This window comes from Mytilus galloprovincialis, chromosome 7 (assembly GCF_965363235.1).
Source record: "Mytilus galloprovincialis chromosome 7, xbMytGall1.hap1.1, whole genome shotgun sequence".
NCBI classification, from domain to species: Eukaryota; Metazoa; Mollusca; class Bivalvia; order Mytilida; family Mytilidae; genus Mytilus; species Mytilus galloprovincialis.
The window spans coordinates 56,792,865-56,800,379 of NC_134844.1; the positions used below are offsets into that span (position 1 = coordinate 56,792,865).

The window sequence follows — 7,515 nt, forward strand, 5'->3', positions numbered from 1 at the left end:
TTACACAGTTTAAATCACCTATTGTCTGCAGATATCTATTGTCCATCTATTGATCATGTAAATCAATACTTCTCACAACATTTATTATATTAGGGGAGCTTTCCAAACCCCTTTCCCAACTTATTTTATTTTGGCACATCTGCAAGAATGAAAAAAAATGAATAGCAAAATCCAGAAAAAGTTTTGAAACATAAAATACATTAAACATTTACTTATCTAGTTCCTGTCATGCCTTAAAAATTTCCAGGTGCACAGGTTTGTCTGTACTCAGAGTAAAATTTGTGGTGTTAATAAGGCCATATTAGCCAAAAGGTTATGATGAACCTAAACGAGAAAAATAATTCAGTACAACTGAAAAACATATTACACCAGGGTTTTCGATATCACAAACTTGTCAAAAGTTTTACCTAATTTTATCATCGGTACCAGGACATACTTCGTAGATATAAGTCAATGAACAGACATCTTATTCGTGCAGGTTTATCACATCCCATCTTTTATGGTTATATTTTATCAAAGCACACAAATGTCGTCATTAACCTGAAAAGCTAACCAAACCTTTTAACAGACTTATCAATACGGGATATAGTTACGATAGTTACTCTTGTCAAGTCATTTAAGGTGGTACATAACACTACAGGGAGATACATCTGTAAAAATCAGCATAATGTTTTAATCACATTCTATTGCTAAGGGAATATTAAGCTTCTCAGAGACCAAAATTAGTGTTTGTCAAACTGCTATTTATCCAATGAAATTTTTTCGATAAAGTGAGTGGTTCAAGTTTTTTAAATTTTTATATTTTTGTCAAAGGGTAAAAGTCAATATTTTGTCAAAATTTTATGAAAATTACACGAGCCAAATTAATTTTAGTCAAGCTGTTTGGTACAACTTTAATACTTTAAGTTGGTTTTTTTAAATTAATATTTATTCACTCGTACACTGGGTCTTTGCATCAGAAATAAACACATTTATTCTAAACGCAATTGTTGGCATGATACGGATCATGTTCTTTTCTTATACATGTAACTTATAATACTAAACCCCTAATAGGAGAGATTGTGGTTGATTTTCTGAACGATGGAGGCATGATATTGGATCAGTTTTATTGAGGTCTGCAGCTAGCATGTCAGTAACTGTTAGAAGTCCTTTATCATTTTGTTTTGATCATTGTGATTTTGCTTAGTTTCTTCTGTTACCTATTTTAACATCGGCCTCGGACTTCTTTTGATCTGATCGTATTGCTGTGTGTTTGTTTTTTTCCACATTGGCTAAAAGTATGAGACCTCACAGAACATGTTCGACCCATCCGCATGTTTGCGCCTGTCCCAAGTCAGGATCCTCTAACCTTTGTTAGTCTTGTTTTTTTGTATATTTTGGGTCATTTGATTGTTTCGGAGTTTAGTGTGGCGGCCATTTCGCTAAATTAGTATACACTATTGTTTAGCGGCCAGCTGCAGCCTGCCTTCGGGTGCGGGATTATATCGCTGCGTCGAAGACCAACTAATGGCCTTGGTCTGTTTTCTGTTCTTTGGTCTGGTTGTTGTCTCTTTGGCATACTCCCGTTTCCATTCTCTATTCTATTATATTATTAGCTAATTTGGGGAGACGATATTTTCTTTGGCCTTAACATTGATGAAAAATGTAAACAATAGAGTATGTTGTTTAATTGTTAAAAAACAATATATTAATTTGACTTTCCTCCACAGACAATGTATTGAAAATGCATCGATTTCTAAAAATAATTTAGACTATAACATTTATGAACTCATCTAGTTTAGTTTCAGAGGATTACACAGATGATTAATAACATTGTGAAGTGGTACCGAAAGAAATATTTCGCTTGTCGAGAACAACTGCGACAGTTTTCTTTAAAAGTTTGGACAACTGGGTAAATAAATAATTATTGGGGAAAACATTACAAATTTCGAATAACTTCTTTAAGTCCTGGTTAATTAATCTATGAAATGGCCGACAAAAACACAGTGCTTAGATTTTAACAAAACTCGATTAACTTTCTGGTCTATCCGTTTTAATTTATGATTCCAAAATCCGTAATGAGATAAAAATTGTCGTCGGTTGCTGTCTGTGTTATATGCTCCCTCCGTTTATTGTAAACGGACGACATTTTATTACTTCGCAAGGGGTCGGTTAGGGGTGGTTGAAGGATAAGGGTGACAGACGGGATTTAAAATGAAAGTTCAGACCTTGAATAGCTAAAACATAATCTTTAAACAGAAATGCAATAAGCTAGAATACCAACAGGTCAAATCTACTTTTATTTTCCGCTCCTGACGAAAGTAAACCCCGAAAAGTGCTTCGGACGCAATAAATTGATAAAATTTTCAAAATTTGCCATTCGCGGCCTATACAGTACGGATTTTTCATTGTTGAAGACTGTTCGACAACCTATAGTTGCTAATATCGACATTATTTGGTCTCTGTTATTGGCAATTATACGTCCTCGCTATCAATCATTGCGTTAGTTACAATAATTTACCAGAGTAACTATGGTTACGTTTTTGTTTTTTTCTCTTTTTTTTGCTTCCTTGTGAATCAGTAGATTGTGTACTTATCCCCGATTTATAACGTATTTTTTTGTTTGGAATTGATCCAAATAACGTATATATTACATATTATCGTTCTGAATGTTCGTGTACTATTGGCTGATGGACCTTAGTCAAACATTTTAATAATTCTAGATTACCGATCTTTCAACACTTAATTTTATAGATCACTAGAACACACCCGCGAAATCGCGGGCATTCAGAGCGGAGTTAAAAGTATGTAAAGTGTTGTTAGAAGTTTTATACCTCCTCCTTCATTTCCAAAATTCCCAATTTTTGGTTTTCTATCAATTTCAATATGAACATACATTGAGTATGTTATGCACATTTAAGTAAGGAGCCTGTAGTTCAGTGGTTGTCGTTTGTTTGTGTGTTACATATTTGTTTTTCGTTCCTTTTTTTGTACATAATTAAGGCCGCTAGTTTTCTCGTTTGAATTTTTTTACATCGTCATTTCGGGGCCTTTTAAAGATGAGTATGCGGTATGGGCTTTGCTCGTTGTTGAAGGCCGTACGGTGACCTATAGTCGTAAATTCTGTGTCATTTTGGTCTCTTGTGGAGAGTTGTCTCAACATGGCAATCATACCACATCTTTTTTTTTTGTTATCAATGAATTTTGTAAAATATTTAATGAATGGAGAATTTCAGAAAAGGTATAAAAAGTTCACATGAAGAATTTTAGCATGGCAATCATACCACATCTTTTTTTTTTGTTATCAATGAATTTTGTAAAATATTTAATGAATAGAGAATTTCAGAAAAGGTATAAAAAGTTCACATGAATAATTTTAGCGCTTATCTGTATATTACTATATAAATAAAGTGTATTTACTTTCAATTCTTAGTTTAGTAATCGATCCATGGTGGTCAATTGACATAGTATACAGACCCTCTTCATTTAATAAACTCTGAACAGAATTAAAATACACTTTATTCGTACTATTTGTTTGTTCAAAGTATACAGAAAAACGCAAACCGGAAGTATAATCTGACTTAAAATTTCGTCCAATGACGGGACAATATCCGGATGCCTTTTTTCTCGTTTTTCTCCCAAAATAACTCAATCTGAATAATCATATGAATGGATGACAAATGCGACTATGCACTGTACATATAGGACACAGAGTCGAGTTGATTAATTTATTGTGGAAAGAAGAGAAGCGACACCAAAAATGAGGTCTTCTCGTTTAATAGTATAGATGCGAGTAATTTATAAGATTGTTAATTAAAGTCTTTTTCATTCGTCGACTTTGTCTTTGATTCTATACATTTTTAGACTAGCGTTTGAAAGACCAGTGATAATCTATTTATTACGGAAGCCTTTTAGGGCCATGCTAATTTACTTTTTCCAATTTGATATAACAAACTATTAATTTGATATAACAGATTTTCAATTTGATATTACAGATTATCAATTTATTATAACAAATTATTAATTTGATATAACATATTATCAATTTGATATAACTAATTATAATTATTTGAAAAAATAATTTATTAATTTGATATAACCAAATGTAAATGTGTTATATCAAATTGCTTTTATATATTGCATAGATGTGGTTTCCCTCTTCTCCTTTTGATATATAAGTGAAACGCTATAACTTTTAAAAGAGAGAGACCTAAATGTTTTCATCCTTGTCCCTATGTTCACAGAAACACCAATCTCTCAATATCGAGCTATTCATTTCATTCTTGTACTTGAAAATGTGCAATATATATTAAATTCGTCATTTTTTTTTTCTATTACATTCGTTCGTTCTAAGTCACCATGTATCATGTACTAAACTGTGAAACTTATTCCTCAAACTGTCTCAAATAAAGGATAAAGAGGGGATGTGTTTAATATGCATTTAATGAGATAAATTTAGTTCATTTATATGATTTGGAGTTTAGTATGACGTCCATGTTTACTGAACAAGTACCCAATTTTATTTAGGGGGAGCTGAGGCCCACCTCTGGGTGCGGGATTTTCTCGCTGCGTTGAAGACCCATCGGTGGCCTTCGGCTGTTATTTGCTCTTTAGTCGGGTTGTTGTCTCTTTGACATATTCCCATTTCCATTCTCAATTTTTTTAATCATACAAAAAAAAAACACCAATTTTGGTTAAGCAATCTTTCAATCAATCATTTTTATGATTAAATCATACTATTAATAGGTTTTATATCAAAATGATAATTTGTTATATCAAATTGATAATCTGTTATATCAAATTGATAATCTGTTATATCAAATTGATAATTTGTTATATCAAATTGATAATTTGTTATATCAAATTGATAATTTGTTATATCAAATTGATAATTTGTCATATCAAATTAATAATTTGTTATATCAAATTAATAATTTGTTATATCAAATTAATAATTTGTTATATCAAATTAATAATATGTTATATCAAATTAATCATTTGTTTTATCAAAATAAAACTTTGTTATATCAAATTAAATTACTAATTTCTTTTGAAGGAGAGTAGCGAGTTTGTTGGCTTTTTGAAACCTACTTTTGCACTCGACCTCGCCTTCAATGGAGAGACAGTGAGAAAAACCAAAATAATGGAATTTACTGACACCGTTTATATCGTATTAGATTACTAGCATATTTTTTAGAAGGATGAGACTTTTTCCAGGGACAAACCTTAAAGTCCCTTCTCCTTTTTGGCCACAGGGCCAAGTAAGCTTTTCGCATCACTTGGCGTCCGTCGTCCGTCGTCCGTCGTCGTTAACTTTTACAAAAATCTTCTCCTCTAAAACTACTGGGCTAATTTTACCCAAACTTAGTCACAATCATTATTAGGGTATTTAGTTTTAAAAATGTGTGCGGTGACCCAGCCAACCAACCAAGATGGCCGCCATGGCTAAAAATAGACCATAGGAGTAAAATGTAGATTTTGGGTAATTACTCTCAAACAAAAGCATTAAGAGGAAATCTGACAGGGTAAACTTGTTTATCAAGTCAAGATCTATCTGCCCTGATATTTTCAGATTAATCGTACAACCGGTTGTTGGGTTGCTGCCCCTAAATTGGTAATTTTAAGTAAATTTTGCCGTTTTTGGTTATTATCTTGAATATTATTATAGATAGAGTTAAACTGTAAACAGCAATAATGTTCAGCAATGTACGATCTACAAATAAATCAACATGACCAAAATGGTTATTTGATCCCTTAAGGAGTTATTGCGCTTTATAGTCATTTTTTATCAATTTTTCGTAAATTTTTTTAATCTTTTACAAAAATCTTCTCCTCTGAAACTTATCGGCCAAGTTTAACCAAACTTAGTCACAATCATAATAAGGGTATCTAGTTTACAAAATTTTTGTGGTGACTCAGCCAACCAACCAAGATGGCCGCAATGGCTAAAAATAGAACATAGGGGTAACATGTAGATTTTGGCTTATTTCTCTGAAACCAAAGCATTTAGAGCAAATCTGATAGGGTTAAATTGTTAATCAAGTCAATATCTATCTGCCCTGATATTTTCAGATGAATTGGACAACTGGTTGTTGGGTTGCTGCCCCCCAATTGGTAATTTTTAAAGAAATTTTGCCGTTTTTGGTTATTATCTTGAACACTATTATAGATAAAGATAAACTGTAAACAGCAATAACGTTCAGCAAAGTAAGATATATAAATAAATCAACATGACCAAAATGGTCAGTTGATCTCTTAAGGAGTTATTGCCCTTTATAGTCAATTTTTAACAATTTTCATTAATTTGGTAAATTTTTGTAAATTTTTACAAAATATTTTCCTCTGTTACTAAAGGGCCAAGTTTATTATAGATAGAGAAAATTACAAGTAGCAAGAATGTTCAGTAAAGTAAGATCTACAAACACATCACCATGACCAAAACACAATTTTGTCATGAATCCATCTGTGTCCTTTGTTTAATATGCACATAGACCAAGGTGAGCGACACAGGCTCTTAAGAGCCTCTAGTTTTGACTTTGACTTCAATTTGTATTAAACATTATTGTTTCTAATTCGTCAATTTCTTCGATTTAACCAAAAGTAACTTACCGTTAAAGTCTGCACACATCGTTATTCCTATCTCCACGTGTTCTTTGTACCTTTTAATTTCGATTTATTCATAAATACGAGTCACATTGCCTATCGCATCACTTATATATATATAATACTAAAGTCAAAGTTATTTATTTCTTCAAAATCTCTTGAAAAAAACTTGACAGTCATGGTTTAAAATCTCCATAACTTCATGCGAATGCCAGACGATAAAACATAATACTGTGAGTATTTTAAAATCTTAGCTTAGATTTAAGATTTCTTATTTTTCATTGGTTGGTTATTTTGCGACAAATTTGTTTCTATTGGTGGAATGAAGAAAAGCTACTGGTAGGCGGTCTCTCCCTGTTACCTATATATAAACTAACTTCTTTCTGGATAACATGTACATTTATTTGTATTCCAAATTTTTACCTTACCTCTGGCATACATCTTTATCTTAAAATGTCAACACCACTAGATGCTGAGAGTAAGTATTTTCTGTACAATTTGTAAAATTTGCTTATTTCTCGACAGTCCTTTTATAAATATAGTTAGTCAAATAATTGCACATACAATTGTTTTCCCATGATACAAATTTAAAAAAAAAATAATAATAAAACTATTTGATTAATATTGAATTCTGTTAATATTAGAATTCAATATAGTTTTACTTTAAAAGATCTTCATGTTTAGATTTGTAGTTGTTGAAGAAAAAAAACTGTTTTCTTCTTTTTGTTTATAGATAAAGGAAAATGTTTGATTTCTTCTGGTTGCTGTGAACAAGTTCTCTTTTCACTGCTTTTACCTTCTTTACCGGTTTCATGGCAGGGTAAAAGTAAATATGTTGTGCCTGAAATAATATTGAAAATAGTTTGAACTCGATTGAACTTTTCTTAATCGCATTGTTAACAAGATTGAAATGTAAAACCAACTAAGATTACT

At 31.6% G+C, this 7,515-nt stretch overlaps 1 long non-coding RNA gene across 2 annotated transcripts in view; it reads right to left on the bottom strand.

The window, feature by feature from the left end:
- Nucleotides 1-6,767, bottom strand: part of LOC143083347 (uncharacterized) — a 28,303-nt gene extending 21,536 nt beyond the window's left edge. For both annotated transcript variants that reach the window (XR_012980655.1, XR_012980656.1), the window contains exon 1: nt 6,589-6,767. This is a non-coding gene — a long non-coding RNA (uncharacterized LOC143083347). The remainder of the gene's footprint in view (nt 1-6,588) is intronic.
- Between the last annotated feature and the right edge of the window lie 748 nt (nt 6,768-7,515).